This window comes from Rhinoderma darwinii, chromosome 3 (genome assembly GCF_050947455.1).
Source record: "Rhinoderma darwinii isolate aRhiDar2 chromosome 3, aRhiDar2.hap1, whole genome shotgun sequence".
NCBI lineage: Eukaryota > Metazoa > Chordata > Amphibia > Anura > Rhinodermatidae > Rhinoderma > Rhinoderma darwinii.
The window spans coordinates 176,608,634-176,627,278 of record NC_134689.1 but is presented as its reverse complement, the minus strand read 5'-3'; the positions used below and the strand labels follow the sequence as shown (position 1 = coordinate 176,627,278).

General features: G+C 38.7%; 2 protein-coding genes across 3 annotated transcripts in view; one reads left to right on the top strand and one right to left on the bottom strand.

The window, feature by feature from the left end:
- Nucleotides 1–13,583, bottom strand: part of LRRN3 (leucine rich repeat neuronal 3) — a 48,172-nt gene extending 34,589 nt beyond the window's left edge. Inside the window, exon 1 of the mRNA XM_075857078.1 lies at nt 13,202–13,583. The gene's annotated coding sequence lies outside the window, so the exon portion shown is untranslated. The remainder of the gene's footprint in view (nt 1–13,201) is intronic.
- The window catches only part of IMMP2L (inner mitochondrial membrane peptidase subunit 2), a 1,017,993-nt gene that overhangs the window by 395,196 nt on the left and 604,152 nt on the right, over nt 1–18,645 (top strand). The gene's annotated exons all lie outside the window — the stretch shown is intronic.

The following is an 18,645-nucleotide window of genomic DNA, read 5'->3' as shown; positions in this document are numbered from 1 at the left end:
AAATGACAGCAATAATAGTCCATTATATCACATGTACTGATTAAATGCATTTCCTCTTTTCTCTTATTAATATGTCCATGTCGTTTGACATTTTAGTTTTCTATCTAGCTCAATAGTTATTGAGTCAAAACCAACTAGATACCCAGGAAAAATGAGTTAAATAGGCACATCATAGTTAGATGCTATAGTTGTTAATAACTTTATTTTGTAGATATTCATATCCTGAGATCCATGGATCCCCATGAAGTGTGTGGATGGATTTTAAGAGATTCATAATCTATTGTGGTACAAAAATAACTTCTTACATCTATTCAATTATGAATGTATGGTAAAGTATTAATAGAAGAACAGAAATTAACGATTTTTTTTGATCTCTTAAAATGTTACTTAGGCTCAGCACTACATTAATGAAAAATAATTCTTAAAAAGGGTACAGTACATCATTACTCAGCAACCATAAAGGTCTATGACACAAATAAAAGTTAAAAAAGCACTCTGGCAAGCCCCCCCCCTCCATTTGTAAAATTGTTTAGGTGAAAGGCATTGATAGTAATACTCAGTATTTTAAAGTTTGCCACTGGTGCCATTTGGTCATGTGACTGTACAGCATCTACTGTGTTGACCGGAAGCCAGTGTCTCTGTGCAAGCCTGAGGGTATGTACAACCGGGCTATTTTCAGCCATTTTTCGGGCCGTAAACATCCCAAAAAACATCTGAAAAATCGGAAGCAGAACACCTCCAAACGTCTGCCCATTGATTTCAATGGGAAATACGGCGTTCTGTTTCGATGGGGCGTCTTTTACGCCTCATTTTCAAAAAACGGCGTGTAAAAAGACGCCCCTTAAAAAGAAGTGCATGTCACTTCTTGAGCCGTTTTTCATTGACTCTATAGAAAAACAGCTCCAAAAACTTCCATAAAAAACGCTGAGAAAAACGCTAGTTTGATTAAAAAAACGCATGAAAATCGGGAGCTGTTTTCCGTGTGAACATACCCTAAGAGAGACTCGATGGGAGTCTCAAAGACTTGCATACAAAGACTGACCACAAGTCCACTTCGTTAAATTGTAGAAACCCTCCTAGGGCATATTTCATATACGTGTATTTAAAGTGTATATGTGTAATTGTAGTTTCCTTTTATCTTTTAATGTTATGTCCTACAGTATTGTAGACAACTGACCACAAATAGACATCTTCTTAACTATGTTATGTAGTCCAATGAAATGGTCTATTAGCTCATAGTGGAACGTTGAAGTTAAATTCCTCCAAGTTAGGAGAACACAAACTGATCAATTTGATCAATCCTACAGTACAAAATGTAAGTATTCCTGCATTTAGGTACATTTTAGGCATCACTGCCCCTGAATATCAGCACAGCAAGGTGAGCTTGTACTGTAAGTGGTGAATAGCTTTAACAGATTAGTAGAAGCCCCCGAGGAAAACGTTAATATGCTGTGCCTATTATAAAACATGTTCAAAGCAGCTGTTGTATGCTTGCTCAAGTGCCGTCTCCATGATGGCTTGTTTTTTTTAAGGCAAAGCGCACAACTATTACATATAATAGTATTTTTTTCTCTCAACTTTTAAGTAGATACAAGGTCTTCCAATGGTCACACAGTAATCAGAATAATAAAACCAATAAGACTACTACTCCTTTCATTATACCAATAATTGAATCTAGTGGGAATATTACTATGGATTATGTGGCGGCTGAATAAGTATCACATAATGTGCATTCTGAATTTATTCTTGCTTGTCAGGAGTTAATGTCTTGGCGGATTCTGAAAATACATGTCTGCAGAGCCTTGTCTTACAGGTCCACATTATTACATTTGTTCAAAATCATAGATAATGCGACTGCAGCGTTAGTAGAACACATGGCAATATTGCAGCTGAAAATTATGCAGTTATGTGACGAAAAAAATCTGAGATGTTTTTTCAGCAGTCACTGTATCATGGTGGACTGGTATGAATACATCATTTATCTATCAGCAGAGGTTTGGAAACTCGCTGCCTACAACACATTTTGATGATGCACGTTTGCTTGATCAGAAATAATAGGACTAAAATGTTTACTACTATCCTATGGCTTCAAATGGCCAAATTCAATTGGGAACAATAATGTATATATAAAACAGAAACACGTCTATGAAAATTTAGCTCGTACAAGTAGTGATCTATCTGGAAAACAGATGTTAATCATTCACTTATGGAGTTGAGCACTTTGCCTCAGCCGGTATCCTCCTCCGAGTGCAGACCTGTTGTGATTTAAGAATAAGGATTACTTATAAAGGCTTTTACTCTTCTGCTGTACTGGATCCTTCTCCTGTGCCAGCGTCCAATGACCAAGATTGGCACAGGAAGAGGAAGTTATAGGCAACAGCTGCTTATAGGGTGCTTATAGGGTGCTTATAGGGTTCTTGCGTGTGACTTCCTGGCAGCTGACACTATCGGAAGGAACAAAATGGGAGTGTAGAACAAGTAAGTGTTGTGTGCTTTATTATGAGACTTATATACTAAGGATTTAGCACCAAGGGAACGCAGTGGGTGGCAGCCGGCAATCTACACTCTTCCACCTCACATATAGTCTCGGAGGAGCGCCGCCATTCCCTCACCTTTTTTGCTGCACAACTCACTTATTATGAGACCGACACATTGTAATGCCAATAATGTCCGAGTGTGTGGGGGCCTTCTATCGGTAGTGCCAGTACCGTCTTGATGGTTTTACCAGGGGTGGTTTACAAGGTATGACAACTGTATTCATAGGTGATGCTTATGTCTAAAAATATTATCTATCTAGTGTATCTATCTGATATTATCTTAGATTTGGGCAGGGGGCACCATTTCTTTGGTCATCTCAAGCATGAGAGAGGCTAGTGACATCCAGAGTGTAGGTGACCATCCACAGCCATAGAGAATTTATAGCCAAATAGGATTTATGTTTCTTACGTAGCGGTCAATGTCTACTTGAAGTAAAAGAGGGAGATTGTGCATGTGTACGTCAAATAACAATCTTTGTTTTTCTACAAGAGGTCTATTAAGTGTAGAAGGGTAATACAGTTTACCTACATTAAATCCGAAATTTGCTAAAAACTGTCTTAGGATTTTTGGTGTAAATATTAACTAAGACACAAAAGGACTAAACTCTGTTGAGATGTTGGAGTTGTAGTTAAATATCACATATCTTCCAAGGACTAGGAAGGAGATGGAATCAATCTATATGTTTTATGCATCCCCACTGCTTGGCATCGAAATCAAATGGAGTAATATTGTATAGAGCAAATCTTAACGGTTCTAAAACAAAAGGCGTGAGTCACATGAAGGTTGAGCAAGAGAATTTTTATGTAGCTGCCTATGAATCAGATTCCAGGAATATTCTTTACGCACAATACATAGGAGCTGCCGCCCCCGTCATTCTAATCATACTTGGCTCATTGTCCCACTACACCTTTTGGTTATTTAATATAACACATTCTAGACTTCTTTTCTGTCCATGTAGTTTTTAGTAACATCATTTAACACGCTGCCCCAGAGGTGCAGTTTAACTGATGGCACTCAACTTATTGATTTAGATCTCTCTCAGAAGAAATGAAAGACAAATACATAATGTCAGAAGACACGATAGATTCCGGAGAGCACCGCGCTGCTTATTATGCGGAGCTGAGTAAACAACTACATACAGACCATTGAATAAATAAATGTATTTTAATTATGCCAAGCTTAACATGTTTGTCTTGCTCAGAGTTTATAGGAAACATTTCTAATATTTTTTTTTGCCCATTGTGCAATAGCCTACCACATTCTACATGCATCCGAGAATGTTAATGTAGAGAGATGTGAGTCGTATTATGCTGGTTATATAACATTCTGCCATTTGTTTTCTAACATAGGAAGTTATTGTGTATATAAACCCCATTCCATAGGCATAAAGTTTTATGTAATCTCTCTAAATATGATTTATCCCCTTTGGTATTATCAGATTGACCCAGTTTTTTTACAACAATAATTTACATGCTAAGGGTATAGTCACAAGTTGTGGTTATCTGGCATTTTTGCCATAATTTTGTGCAAATTGTGGAAAAAAACACATGACTACAACATGTCAATATACCCGAACATGTATTAGCACAAACTGTCTATAGTTTGAACATTTTATCTTATGATATTATACATCTCTATAGATGTTTATTGGCAATGCTGTATTGCTCAAATCTTAAAAATAGACCATACAGTAGGACATTTAATAAAAGTTAGTACAATGGGGCCACCTCAACTCTTATAACTTTGAATCATCAAAACAATGTTAACATTTTATCTTGTTATTTTAGGCTTCTCCATTGATGTTTTTGGCTATGTTGTATTGACCATGTTGTCTTAAGACCGGACCATAAGACAGTCCGTATAAAAGTGCTACCACAACACTTATGACAGATTAGTGACAACATTGCCTTTTGCTTATTCAATCTACATGCTTTTTAAGGACTTTCATCTTCCATTATCTTCATGACAGAACATTTTCAATTATTTTAGTATAGAAACATAAACTGCTATTGGTTTAGTAATATTCTGACGTATAGGGTTTCAGAATGGTGTGACCTTGACATGACAGAGCATGTGAATGTATCCTCTAATTTAAATGAGGAAACATCTGAGTAGTTCTATGCCTATATTAATTGCAATAGGGTCTTTGAATTCTGAGATACAGAATATATTTTCTATGCAATTTATGAGAATCCGTTATGAAACTGGTTAAGTCAGTTCTTGTTTACTATAACAACTGACTTCCCATCGGAAGCTCTGTATCCTACTGTATATCATTTCATCACACTGGAAACATACAGTTAGTGTTTACTATATTGATTAAAATGATAGATACTGTATTTATAACCATTTTTTCTTCAAGAGGTCCTAGATAAGTGCAGTGCTTGCTTTATAAATATGATTTAATCATAAATATTCTGACTACGAACACAGCTAGAGACTGCTCAAGGTCATATGACCTTAATATCTATCCTTTGCTATCTTACCTTAAGGACAAGTTTGCCATTTGGAAACGCCTGCGTCAGTAGCTGGCAAGATTAATTTGCTTAAAATGATAGCGCTCCCTAAAATGTTGTATGTATTAAAGCATGCAGTTAACATTAGCCAACTCATTGATTTCTCCCTTTATTTGGGGTTCTGGGAGAACTTTTTTTCAAAGAGGCAAGGAGGATAAGGGATCGTCCCTGCCTGATTTGTTCCCTTTACTATTTAGCCGGTTAACAGAGATTTCTATCTGAATGTGTCTCTGAATCTCCCCTGCCAAATGCTGAGCATCACTTAGCTCAATTTCTCAATCTATGGATGCTATAGCTAGACCTTGAACCCTATGACTTCCAGCTTAGTCGTCTTCCATTACATAAACTGACTCGTCAGGTCTAAGGACATGTGAAATCTATTGCACATTTCACAAATAAAATTGTTGAGATCCCTCTCTGGTTGATATTATCTCTTTCCTGTTTAGAGTACAGAACCCACAATTCTGGATTGACCTTAATGTTCATCATATTTCTTAGGTGTTCACCATGGATAACTTAGTCTTCTGTATCAATGATATGCTAGGTCTATATCATGTTCTGCAAATGCTTCTAGTTTAAATATGGTCTTAAATGCTATGCTCACCTTTTGGGATGTTTTTTTTTGTTTTTGTTTTTTTTTATAAAATGCATGTATTTTCACATAAAAATTACATTTGTAATTGGCTTTTATTTATTTTTTTAAAAGTTTCACACTGTTTTTGCAGCTTCTATGTACCGTGATACAAAGAAGCTGCAGAAGCTAAACGGTAAACTTTTTTTTTTTTATAAAAGCCTATTTCAAAAGTAATCTTTATGTAAAAATACATGCATTTCATAAAAGAATAAAATAAATCCCCCAAAGGTATCCACAGCCTTTAATTGTTAATTCCCGCTACTCACTTATTCACTCCTACTCACTCATAGGTATTCCCCAATCCCATGGTCCCGGAGGGTTAATCACCTTGGACTCTTTTTAATGTCGAGGGATTCTATACCACACTATTAAATATATCTGTATTTAATATATAGGGCATTCTTTCATATGACTTATTATTGTCTATGTCTAGAGGGATTGACTGCACACATGTACCTGGTCTATGTATGTATAAGGCTAGGTTCACACGACCTATTTTCAGACGTAAACGAGGCGTATTATGCCTCGTTTTATGCCTGAAAATAGGGCTACAATACGTCGGCAAACATCTGCCCATTCATTTGAATGGGTTTGCCGACGTACTGTGCAGACGACCTGTCATTTACGTGTCGTCGTACACAGCTGTCAAACGACGACGCGTAAAATGACTGCCTCGGCAAAGAAGTGCAGGGCACTTCTTTGCAACGTAATTTGAGCCGTTCTAAATTGAAGTCAATGAAGAGCAGCTCAAGATTTACGAGCGTCAAAGACGCCTCGCATAATGCGAGGAGCTTTTACGTCTGAAACGACGCAGCTGTTTTCTCCTGAAAACAGTCTGTCTTTTCAGACGTAAAAGGTAGCTAGCGTGTGCACATACCCTTACAGTGCAACGTAATTCTGGTTTTGTATGGTTTATTGAGATTGTATGTATTTCAAAATATATTGACTTCTCTGGTATGGTAAGGTGTTAAAAGCAGCACTGATTAAATAAAAATCGGAGCTATAAATTATGGATAAATCAATAATCATTCCTTGATACATTGTGTAAAAGTATGTAAATCTAATTCATTAACCCCCTTCCCACCCCACCCCACATAAATGAATGGGCTAATGGCACGGTCCACTTTCCAGAGGCCCATTAATTTATGTGCTTCTCAACACAGTTACATCAGCATTAAAGGGGCTGTGACAAAATGTGAGCGCTGTATCCCTAAATGCATACATTGCTTCTTCAGCATTCGGGCAGATGCTAGGTAACCCTGTGACGTTATTAATGATGTCACAGGGATTCCCTATGCAGAGGAGGCTTGGAGGCATGCTGAGAAGATGTGATCTTTGTCTTCTATGCATGTCTTAGTATATAGGTCACTGGTAACATAATCTAATGGGCTCTTACAATTAGATCACTGTTAATCTGTGATCTGTATATGGGGACTACAAGGAACTCACAAAGCATGTGTTCCCTGCTAACCTGTGCCCCATAGTAAAAAGTAAAATAATAATTCTAGTAAAACATTTTAAATAAATAAATGCACCAAAAAAAAAGTACATTCAGAAAAAATAAAATCTCATAAAAAGTGCTTGGTTATACTGTATGTTAAAGAATGTACACATATTTCCATTCACTATGCACAGGAGAATTAAAGGATTCATTTTTAGGGTACATATTGATCCCTGAACAAACTACTTTCAAACAGAAAGTTACAAAATGTATTTATGACCATTTTTTCTTTCATTTTGAAGGTCCCTTTTAATTATTAGCCCCAATTTTAAATAATTAGACAGCTCTATGTGTCCACCCCCCCCCCCCCCAAAAGAAAAAAGTTAAGGCTACATGCACACATTGCAGATTATGATGCAGAAATTCTGCTTCAAAACCACAAATAAACACAGGTAATTCGGCAGGTAAAATCCGCACATAATATTGAGGATTTTTTTTAATGCGTTTTTAGGTGTGGATTTTACATTTTCATGCGGAAATAGGTGTGGATTTTATGCTGCAGATTTTGGTGCGTTTATTTATAAACTTGTCATATTCTGAAATGGAAACGCAAGCTAAGTTGACATGCTGCGGATGTTCAAATCTGCACTGCTGGCCAATTTATGTAAAGAAAGATTCAACATTGTGTAGGTGAAATTACTTGGGATGTCATTTACTTTGCTGGTACTGTATTACGCTGCGAATTTGCCACAGGAAAATCAGCGCAGGAAATCTGCACGTATGTGCTTAGTGGCTTTAGAATCCAACATTCCAAAAATTGGTGAAATTTTGCTCTGAGCGTCAAGGTTTAAAACACCCCCAGTCATGAAAAGGTTAAAGGGGTTCTCCAGCTTAGGCAAAAAAAAAAATCTATTGGCATTTGTAAAATAACAAATATGCATCTACTCACCTTCAAAATCCCCTGTCAGTCCAGCACCTGTGATTCCTTGCATGTCGCTGCATTAATGTTATGCCTTAATTACACTTGACTGCTGCAATCAGTGATTAGCTGGTGCAGTAATCTTTTGGTGCGCTGGGAGATCATATGCCGGTGGCCCTGGAATGATGGGGAGGGATTTAAAATCTAGGGACACCATTGACATTTGAAAAAATATTTTACAGGTTACCATTTTTATTTTTCAGGCTTCATTCCTTTTGTCGATTTCAGACCCCCTGATATTCAGTTGGCAACCTGGTCTTAGTTTCAGATTTTTCTCGTGTACCTCCCAGTAATACAGGCTGGATGTGAGGTCTAGGATGCTGTTGCCTTTCCCTAGATCTCATGTATCCGTACAGCTTCACTACTCCCCCTTTGACAGCCCTTAAGGGATCTCCTCTTCCTTGTGCTGACAGAAACTGATGCTGAGAAATGGGTCATTTCCCCCTCCCTCCCCCTGCAGAGTGTCTGTGGGTGCTTTCCACTGATACACAGACTGTGTAATTACCCTTTACTCCCTTCCTCTCCCCTCCCTTTCCCCCTTTGCCTTTCTTCCTATCTGCACTCTGATACAGTTCAGCCTGTGTGATTTGTCCTTCCTGAAGACTATAATGCTTTCCTCCTCTCCACTCTCAGATCTATCATGTACTTACTCCTCTCCCTCTCTGATTCTATCTCTAAAGGTGTGTTCACATGGCTTATTTTTGGCCCGACAACGGCCGAAAAATCGGAAGCAGAACGCCTACAAACATCTGCCCATTGATTTCAATGGGAACAACGGCGTTCTGTTTCAACGGGGTGTTTTTTTACGCAGCCGTTTTGAAAAAAAACACCTGCAAAAAAGAAGTGCATGTCACTTCTTGAGACGTTTTTGGAGCTGTTTTTCATTGACTCCATAGAGAATAGCTCCAAAAACGGCCGTGAAAAATGCCCCGAAAAACGCGAGTTGCTCAAAAAACGTCTGAAAATCAGGAGCTGTTTTCCCTTCAAAACAGCTCCGTATTTTCAGACGTTTGTGTGTGCACATACCCTAACACTGATAGAAGGGAGGGGAGGAGTAGAGAGAGCCAACACAGATATGAGCAGTGTGCAGTCGGATCTATGTCAGAAGCAGCAGGAAACCCGCTAGTTAAAGGAGAACCACATTTAGGCCTTATTTACACGAGCGTATTGCACGTCCGTGATACGCGCGTGAAAATCACGCACGTCATACGGACCTATGTAAGCCTATGGGGCCATTCAGACATTCCGTGTTTTTCACGCAGCGTGAAACTCACTGCATGTCCTATACTTGAGCGTTTTTTGCGCATCACACACCCATTGAAGTCAATGGGTGCGTGAAAATCACGGATATCACACGGATGCACATCCGTGTGCTGTGCGTGATTCGCGCAACAGTTGCTCAAGAAATGAAGAGAGAAATAAAACCACCTCCTTCATTTCATTTTACATACGTAAAAACCACGTGACATAAGGGTGCCATATGCGCAAAAATAACGCAGACAAGCCCCAAACGCTGATGACACATGTAACTGCAACGCGCGCAAAACGATGCATTTTTTACACGCGCAAAATGCACATGTTCATGTAAATAAGGTCTTAGAAAGTTGCTTAATTTTGTATTAAGCGAATGAACAATTACAAAAACGTTTTTGTGCAAAGGTGTGCATAGCTTTTAAAAGGTGAGTATGTGCTTGTTTGTTATTTTCGTAACATAAGCAGCTGTAATTTTATCCTAAAGCTGGAAAACCACTTTAAAAATTACCCTAATTATAAGAAGTTTTAATATTACTGCACATATTCTGGATTATTTACTTCTTTATTTGTATCACCAATTAAGCTGTACATGCATTTTTTTGCTACTTCATTTTGTCAATGTCTTATGTACAGTGTGTGCATAATGCAGTGAACACAAGCCAATTAAAACCATATACCTAAAAGACAAGGAATAACGTGACTTAGAGAGGCTGGATTGTATATAATGTATTCACCTACTATGGACCTTTGAAAAGTACACTTTGACCTAAAGGATTAAGAGTCTACAACTAGCAAGAGTAGCTGGCAACAAATTGAACTGCATATCGGTGAGAGCTGTATCTGTGTGCTAAGATATATGGATTCCTTTTAATTGTCTATTTCACTGAAGAGGTACATAAGAAATGCAATGTCAACCAATTAGATTATGAAGTGGTTTTCAATTCAAAAATGAGAAGGAGATTCATCACAAAGAGGATTTTTGCATCTGGTGGTTGCTAGGTTTCTTTTCAGCCTAATACTATTATATGCTCTCTTCTGAATTGGTCTTATAATTTTGCAAATTAAAACAAGGTTTTCTTTTTCAATTCCACACACACACACACACACACACACACACACACACACACACACACACACACACACACACACACACACACACACACACACACACACACACACACATACATACACACACGTATGTATAACATTTTCTCAAGTGAATGTTAAAATAGTTTTTGTCTGTAAATGTTAACTAATGTAACTCCTAGCAAATGTATCTCTTCACTGGCTTCAGTACCCTGCCTATACCATACCTAATTATATCAGTGTGAACTGAAGAAATTCCAATTGTGTCTTATTATCTGGGACACAATAGCGGATCTTCAATTTTAGGAGCACAATGTTATAACTCGAATGTAAAATATTTATTTCAGTTGATACTTTTACCAAACTAAGGGCTAGAAGACCTCACAGCAGTCTGTTTGGAATTCTCAGTATGACGAAATACTTCATCATATTTCCTTGGTTACCATTTTAGACTAGGCCTGGTTACACCCAAGCATTGCATGTCATGAATATAAATGTTATATCAAAGGCATTGTGTATGTATTTGGATAAGAGCAATGGCCCATGACCAGTGTTGTTCTGTAAAATTACCATGTAATGCAGTTTCACCAAACCCATTCTTTCCAGAGGAGGCCTGCAGGGATTATTCTGTAGTCTTTACAATCCACTTTTAATCTGTTGATAAGTTGCATGGTTTTCTTGATGGTAACATGGTAAACATTTGCTCAATTTTCTGCTAAAATGACCATTGATACACTACCAGAGCCTTTCTCCACAGTGTATAATGTTCATGGTCTATCTGGGAAAAGCTGAGTAGCATTATTCTTATTTAGCGTTCCATGATTTCCTGGCACATGTCCAGTTTCTGATTAAATTGTGTCATCCATTCCGGAGTTAATCAATAAACTAACATATATCACTTTTTAGCTTGCTCTGTCCCAGATCCCAGGATACTGAAGGAATTGTCTGAACACGTTGTTTATGATGTAAACATATATTTAATCTGTACATTCTGATATGTTTATCTGCTCTAAATATTAACTATTAATAATCAAATGAATGAATAAGCTATCGTACCCTGTGAGCATTATCTATTTGTAGATAGATAGTATATATGTAGATTTATATAAGCTGTGGGTTGTGTATTTGTACACATAGATTGTCCAAATACACAATTAGAACATTATCATTTGCCAAATTCATGAGTGAAAGAAGCTCACGTTGCCTTAAGGAACACACATCTCTTGGCAACTGTACTTGAAGTTAAAACGCGTTGGTAATGGACATTTTTAACATGCCGTTGACATATAAGACGTTTGTTCACAAAAAGTAGAAATGTCAAAATATGGCAAATTGATATGGTGGAATTCAGTACAGGAGCTTTGGAATAAGCAGCAGGGATGGAATGAAGTGATACATTTGTATGTTTTAAGTAATAATACTAATAATTCAGAGATTGCACTTCCTGGCATCCCAAAGCTTGTTTGTGTAGCCGCTCACGGCAAAGCCCTTTATGATTAAGGGATTAGCTTGAAATTTCACGCATTGGCATATTATTAGCTGCCAACATCAGCTGCATTGTTAGAGGGCTGTCCATGCACACAGTATGCCTCTGCGCGCTGACGGATTTGTAGTACGGTGACTGTGCGTGGGTGACACTTCTTTTTATATATTACATTACTTAGCAAGCTTATGCTAGGAGTAATGACTCTTAATGGGCAGTTATGGAGGCAGACTCCCGGAGTCCAGCAGCAGGTTGTATCTGGCTTATATCAGGAGGGAGTAAAAGAATCATACATACTTTATGTGCCATATGAAATAAGGCTTCACAAGCACGTCAACATGGAGACATTCCTTAATAAATAAGAGACCAGGAAATAAATACAAACTTTTTCTCATTTCATGCCCGTTGTCTCATAGAGAAGCTACATTAACCCCTTAAAGGCCACATCTAGTCATTTATGCAGACAAACATGTCCTAGTCTGGGAATTTGTGCTCGCTGTGAAAGACTAATATGTGAATTTCCTTTCAAATAAAGCGTATCTCTAAGCACGCCGCCTCTCCCAAAGGTGCTTGCGACTGGAGGCTTTTCTCTTGTCTTGTTAACCTCTCAAGTGCTGGAGGGGAATGCACTGCATCATTTTAAAATGTGTGCTCAACAACAAAACACTTTGTAGCTTAGCTTCTTAAGTCGGCTTACTACTATCTGGCAGACAACCTCAACAAAGCAATCAATATGAAAAATTAATAAAATTCTGAGTAGATGCCTCGCCATGAGCCTGATAACTGCTTAGGAAGATTAGGAATGCTTTGGGTAATATAAATCTTTTTTTTTTTTCCCTCGTTTAACATGCGTCAGCCAGAGCTGCATTAGCAAACCAGCTATTCACACTGTCTTCAGACTGGCAAGAGGATATGTTTTAAGGGAAGTCATTTACCACAATCCCTGAGATGTAGCCTGGCAGAAATCCAATAGCTCTGTGTGTGATATGCTCATTCAGGCACTGGGATCTCAGCTTTTACGTTCTTGAAAACACTAAAAATGGCTAAACAGGCTGTCTCCTACATTGTTCTCATGCTTCCAGACCCGAAATGAGGAATGAATTACAATTGTTCACCTTCAGGACTTGAGTATGAAAATGAGACACATCTTTGTGTAAATACATGGACTATATACTTGATTATTTCCTTACATGTGTGATTCTTCGCAAACAATCAACGTGTAAAATGCATTACAGGAATCAACACTGAACAATAGTCATTTGTAACTTACCGCCAACAACACTTTGAGTCGTCTTTATATTCCTCAGCTTTGACTGCAGTACATGCACGCCGAAACCTGGGCTTAAATCTGGGGTATTTCTAGTGGTGTGAACATGCACATATCCTACAACATGAACAGAGCTGCTCGCCTAAGATCCTTCATAGCTGCCAGTGCTTTGTTTCTCTGTGGCTGATGCTGACAATCCAATACAGAGATGCTGCTTGTGTAGACTCGACCCCTTCTCCTCCTTTCTGTGGTGCTGGTGCTAGTGGTTAGTGCTGCATCATTCACCCGATCAGTTGTCACACTGACATGGTGCTGCCTGCTCAGCGATCATTAATAACTGAACACCCTCCACTCCCTAGAGACGAGCCAATAGCTTCGGAGTGCCAAGATACAGTATTCACAGCTGCTCTAGTCTGGTTGGCTGAAACAACATGCCTATTATATGACATTGCTGCTTAGGTACAAATACATGGAACCAGCCTTCTTCTCTACTCTATTTTTAGGCAAAGACCACCTTTTGTTACTCACATCTCCCTCCGTTTGTTCATTAGTTTGTTGCATTGTTAAAAATAAATATGCAAACTAAATAGAAAATAGTTAACAAAATGTATATAATTAGAGTCACATATTCTATATGACTACTAAATGAGTCTTAACGGTAAAACCAGGAAGATGTTGCACATAAAATATAAGATCAGATCCAGGTCTATAAAAATTGTAATATAAATTACGATTTAAAGTGAACATTTATTGAAATATTCTTTCTGGCGCTTAAAGGTACATTTACGCCGTCTTATGCTCTGTATCATTATTATTTTCACATGAGTTGTCTCGGCACGGGAACCCCGTTAGATGCCTTTTTTTGAGTATATGGACGTCAGGGCTCCCGGTGCGTTCATGGATCACATGGACGGCCATTGGTTGAAATGGCCACCATCTGATGCTACATTGGTATTCCTAAATGAGGCTTCCCCTAGCAATTACAGGGGGTGAGAGTAGCTATACCCGCAACAGTCAGCTGATCACTGTGCCGGTCTTATTTTAAAGACGGTTTGTCTTCATGAGACAACCCCTTTAAGATTTTTTTTTACTTTAGCTCGAAATTGTCCAACATTTGAATATGTATAGTCCTCATTTACACACTTTATAAATATGTGGTATACTCTGCCTTAACATAAATATAGGGATTGCCTTCGGGTAATGATTAAAACCTGATATATGTAGGATATAGTTTTATTTGTTTATGAGTCATCTGGACCTGTAATACTTCTATTTAGCCTTGCAAGAGCTATATGACAGCTTACAACTCAGACTCTTTGTAAGCCTTGCTATGTTCCCCTTTAGTTAGCTTCACAAATGAAGAATCTAGAATAAGTATGGTGGAATCTTCTGACCTGTCTGCTTGTTGTAGATCAGTAACTTCATTACCTGGTGACTCTGTGTGAAGTATTAGGGACCCACAGCAAGCATAGAACAGCAGGACAATCCCCCATCCTTGGTCCCTGAAGTTCAGCAAGATAGCTGTCAGATGGACAATTATTCAGCTATCAGCCCTCATTCAACAAGTAACATGCATGTTTGGCTCTGCTGTACTTGTGACGTTCATATATGCATCTTTTTTCTGATCTGTTTTCATTTTTTTAATTCTGTTTCTGTACATGGTTATGGGGGGCAGCCATCTTGCCTGAGCAGCTGTTAACAGCATTTAGAGATATTCTTTGCAGCAGCTTTATGGACCCTAGGCACCTGGGGAGTTGTGTCCATCACCTATTGTCAATGGTGGGTCCTGTGTTATCTATATAAATGGGTGTTACATTTCAGTGTAATGCTGCCATATGATGGTAATGAGATGACTGCTGAGAAGTGATTTCTACAAAACAGGAGGAAGGTTTATTATATTGTGAGGCCAGTGGCCAGAGTCAAAACTGCAAGATTTTAGGAAATGTTTTAATGTAGATAATGACAAAAAAAAAAAAAAAAAATCACCTAAAATTCTTAAATATGTTTAACATAAAAACTTGATTTTAAACAAAAAGTCTTTTTTTGTTGACACATTCCCTTTAAAGCTATTTGCCCGGGCTAGTAGCTAAAAAAAACAACCCATATCCAGAGGCGTAGCTAGGTTCTCCTGCACCCGGGAAAGATTCAGCTTGGCACCCCCCCCCCCCAAACTCTTTCCCGACATCTCCTTCCCACTCACCATGTTTGCTTTCTCAACCAATCAATGAGGTGTAACTTTTTTTTTCACTTATATTTTAATGTAGCCATTTGTAAATTTTACAAGCAGTATAATTATATGTGCGGCCCTTGTTTCGCGGATCCGTGATATGCAGCCGTCTAAATGGCAACGGATGTGTGCTTGAGGCCTTCGGCCTCTTGCCCACTTCACTTTTTTCATCAGGGTGCTATCCGTTGTTTGAACTGATAGCACCCTGACACATTCATTTCAATGGGTCTATGCACACTTCCGTTGTTTTAACGGAACCTTGACGCCGTTCCCTCAAACATAGGGCAGGTCCTACTCCTGCCCGTTTTTGATGGAACAGTCTCGGCCTTTGCATTGATTTGGTCCGTGAAACAACGGACTGCACACGGAAGCCATCTGTGTGCGGTCCGTGATTCACGGAACCGTCATTACAACGGCCGACGGAAGTGTGCATGAGGCCATACAGTCAAATCCTTCCTCCCCACTGTATTATACACACACACACACACAACTTAGGTGTTCTCATCGTACTGTGAAAAGATCTTTGGCTGATTCAGAGCACAGACGGGTTCGTTCAGATAAAGGCATAATGAGGAAGGTTTCTGCCAGACAAATTAATAGGATTCGGAGAGCAGCTGCTAAAATGCCATTGCAAAGCAGCAAACAGGTATTTGGTGCCTCTGAAATCCCGCGAACCTCAAGGTGTAGGATCCTCCAGAGGTTTGCAAGTGTGCATAAAGCTATTATTCGGCCACCCCTAAACAATGCTTACAAGCAGAAACGGTTGCAGTGGGCTTAGAAATACATGAAGACTAATTTTCAAACCGTGTTGTTTACTGATGAGTGCCGTGCAACCCTGGATGGTCCAGATGGATGGAGTAGTGGATGGTTGGTGAATGGCCACCATGTTCCAACAAGGCTGCGATATCAGTAGGATATGGTAGAGTCATGTTTTGGGCTGGAATCATGTGGGAGAGAGCTGGTAATCCCCTTTAGGGTCCCTGACGGTGTGAAAATGACCTCTGCAAAGTACGTAGAGTTTATGACTGACCCCTTTCTTCCGTGGTACAAAAAGAAGAACCGTGCCTTCCATAGCAAAATTATCTTCATGCATGACAATGCACCATCTCATGCTGCAAAGAATACCTCTGTGTCATTGGCTGCTATGGGCATAAAAGGAGAGAAACTCATGGTGTGGCCCCCATGTTCCCCTGACCTCAACCCTATTGAGAACCTTTGGAGCATCCTCAAGCAAAATATCTATGAGGGTGGGAGGCAGTTCACATCAAGACAGAAGCTCTGGGAGGATATTCTGACATCCTGCAAAGATATTCAAGCAGAAACTATCCAAATACTCACAAATTCAATGGATGCAAGAATTGTGAACATGTAACTTGGCCTGTTTTTTTTTTATTGGAAGAGCTTTTGCTTTCTGTAAATATGACGTCCTGATGCAGCAAATTCAACAAATTACCATTTTAGTTCTCTTTACAACCTTTAAAATGTTTTGATCTCTGTTGTGCATAATAATTTGAAACAGTGAGTTTTCATTTTGAGTTTTTTGCTTCTAAAAACAAATCTGTTATCATTAGGAGATTTGTTCAATAAAATTCACATTATACTCCAACGGTTGATGGCTTGAAGATTATACTGACTGTCATTTGCATCGACTATTTAGGAAAATCAGCGAAAAATAATATTTGCATAATAATTTGGAACGCAGAGTAGATAGTATGAAGTCGAAAAGTAGTAATTATACCTCCAATAGTGGCAGCTTCAGTCATTGATGTCTCCTATCCAAGTCCATTTTAATTTCTGTCCCAATGGATGACTGCAGCACATGATCTAAGGTTTTACAGTTCTTTTACGTATGCTGCTTTCTACATAATGTACAGTGAATGACAAACTATAAAACAATAAAATTCCTATCGTTTTTCTGCTCTTGTGCTCTCTGTTGGCCACTGGGGGCGCATCTAAAGGTGAGTTCATTCCATCTTTTCACTTGTTGTGGTGCTGCACTTGTGGAGGGACATGGCCAAGAGGCCAGGTTGGCTTGGCCTGGCTGCAGGGGTGCTTCTGGGCCTGTGGGTTGCTCCCTCTGCGGGTGCATTACTGTCGTGGTGGGCACCGCCATGCAGTGCTGCAACCAATAGAGTAGGGATCCACTTAAAGGAGGTCGCCATGAAGTGGCAAGTGGGCTTATACAATTTGATCAAAATGTTAACAAAGAACCTCATGTTCATGTTTACTGATTAATATTGTGGATGTGCTGTCCTTAGTTTCTCCTCTTCAATTTCAGTAATAAAGTTCCTTCAGACTAGCACCAAATAGTCAAAAAATCTAGATGGTCTAGTATTCTAAATTAACTATTAATTTCGACGTTTTAGTCAGCAACCGGCATACTGCCTTTTGGGAGCCCCAATAATGACTAGCTGCCATTTAGGAGCCTCAATCGTGGAAGCACAGAAGCCTCCAAATCTGTTTTTTATTGCAAAACAAAACTGTTCTCCGAGTGCCCAGACCTAGAATAGACATTTGCATCCCTGAATTGTGAGTAGTGATCACTCCAGTCTGGTGCGAACTTGAAAAATGTTATATATATAGTAAAAATACAATAAGAAGAACTACTTTTTTTCTTAAAATTAGCACCCGGAAGCACAACTCTATGAAGAAATTGTGAAATAACTGAAATTTTGATCTAAATATTTTGTTTTAAAAGAAGTGATTTAGAAGTAGAGGTTTCTCATGTCCAGTTTTCCACATTTGTGTCTTCAAAGCAACCCCCTAGTGAGACCTCGGGAGCGTCTATGTGCAGTGAAACACTGTGAAGGTGCCACAGCACTGTTCTAAAGATCAGTAGGGACCCTGCCACTTTGGTTTAGAAATGCCTTTAATTTGCCTTTTACTAAATCTACCCTTGTGATATACCATACATTTTAAGTCTCTGAAAACCCAATTATAGTATTTTTTATTTTTTTTTAGAACTATAGCTAATATGTAGAACAGTGTTTTCCAACTCTAGTCCTCCTGTATGTTGGGCTGGATTTCCTTAATATTACACAAGTAATTTAACCATCGTGAGTGCATCAATTATTGCTACAGATGTATCCCTATTAGAAACTCTCCAATCATGATCAATTGGTAGTATTTGAGGAATGGAGTTAAGAAACCCTGAACTGGAACACTTAAGTCTTGAAGTCTGAAACATGATCTTTCTGGTATTAATGAATGAGAAACCAAC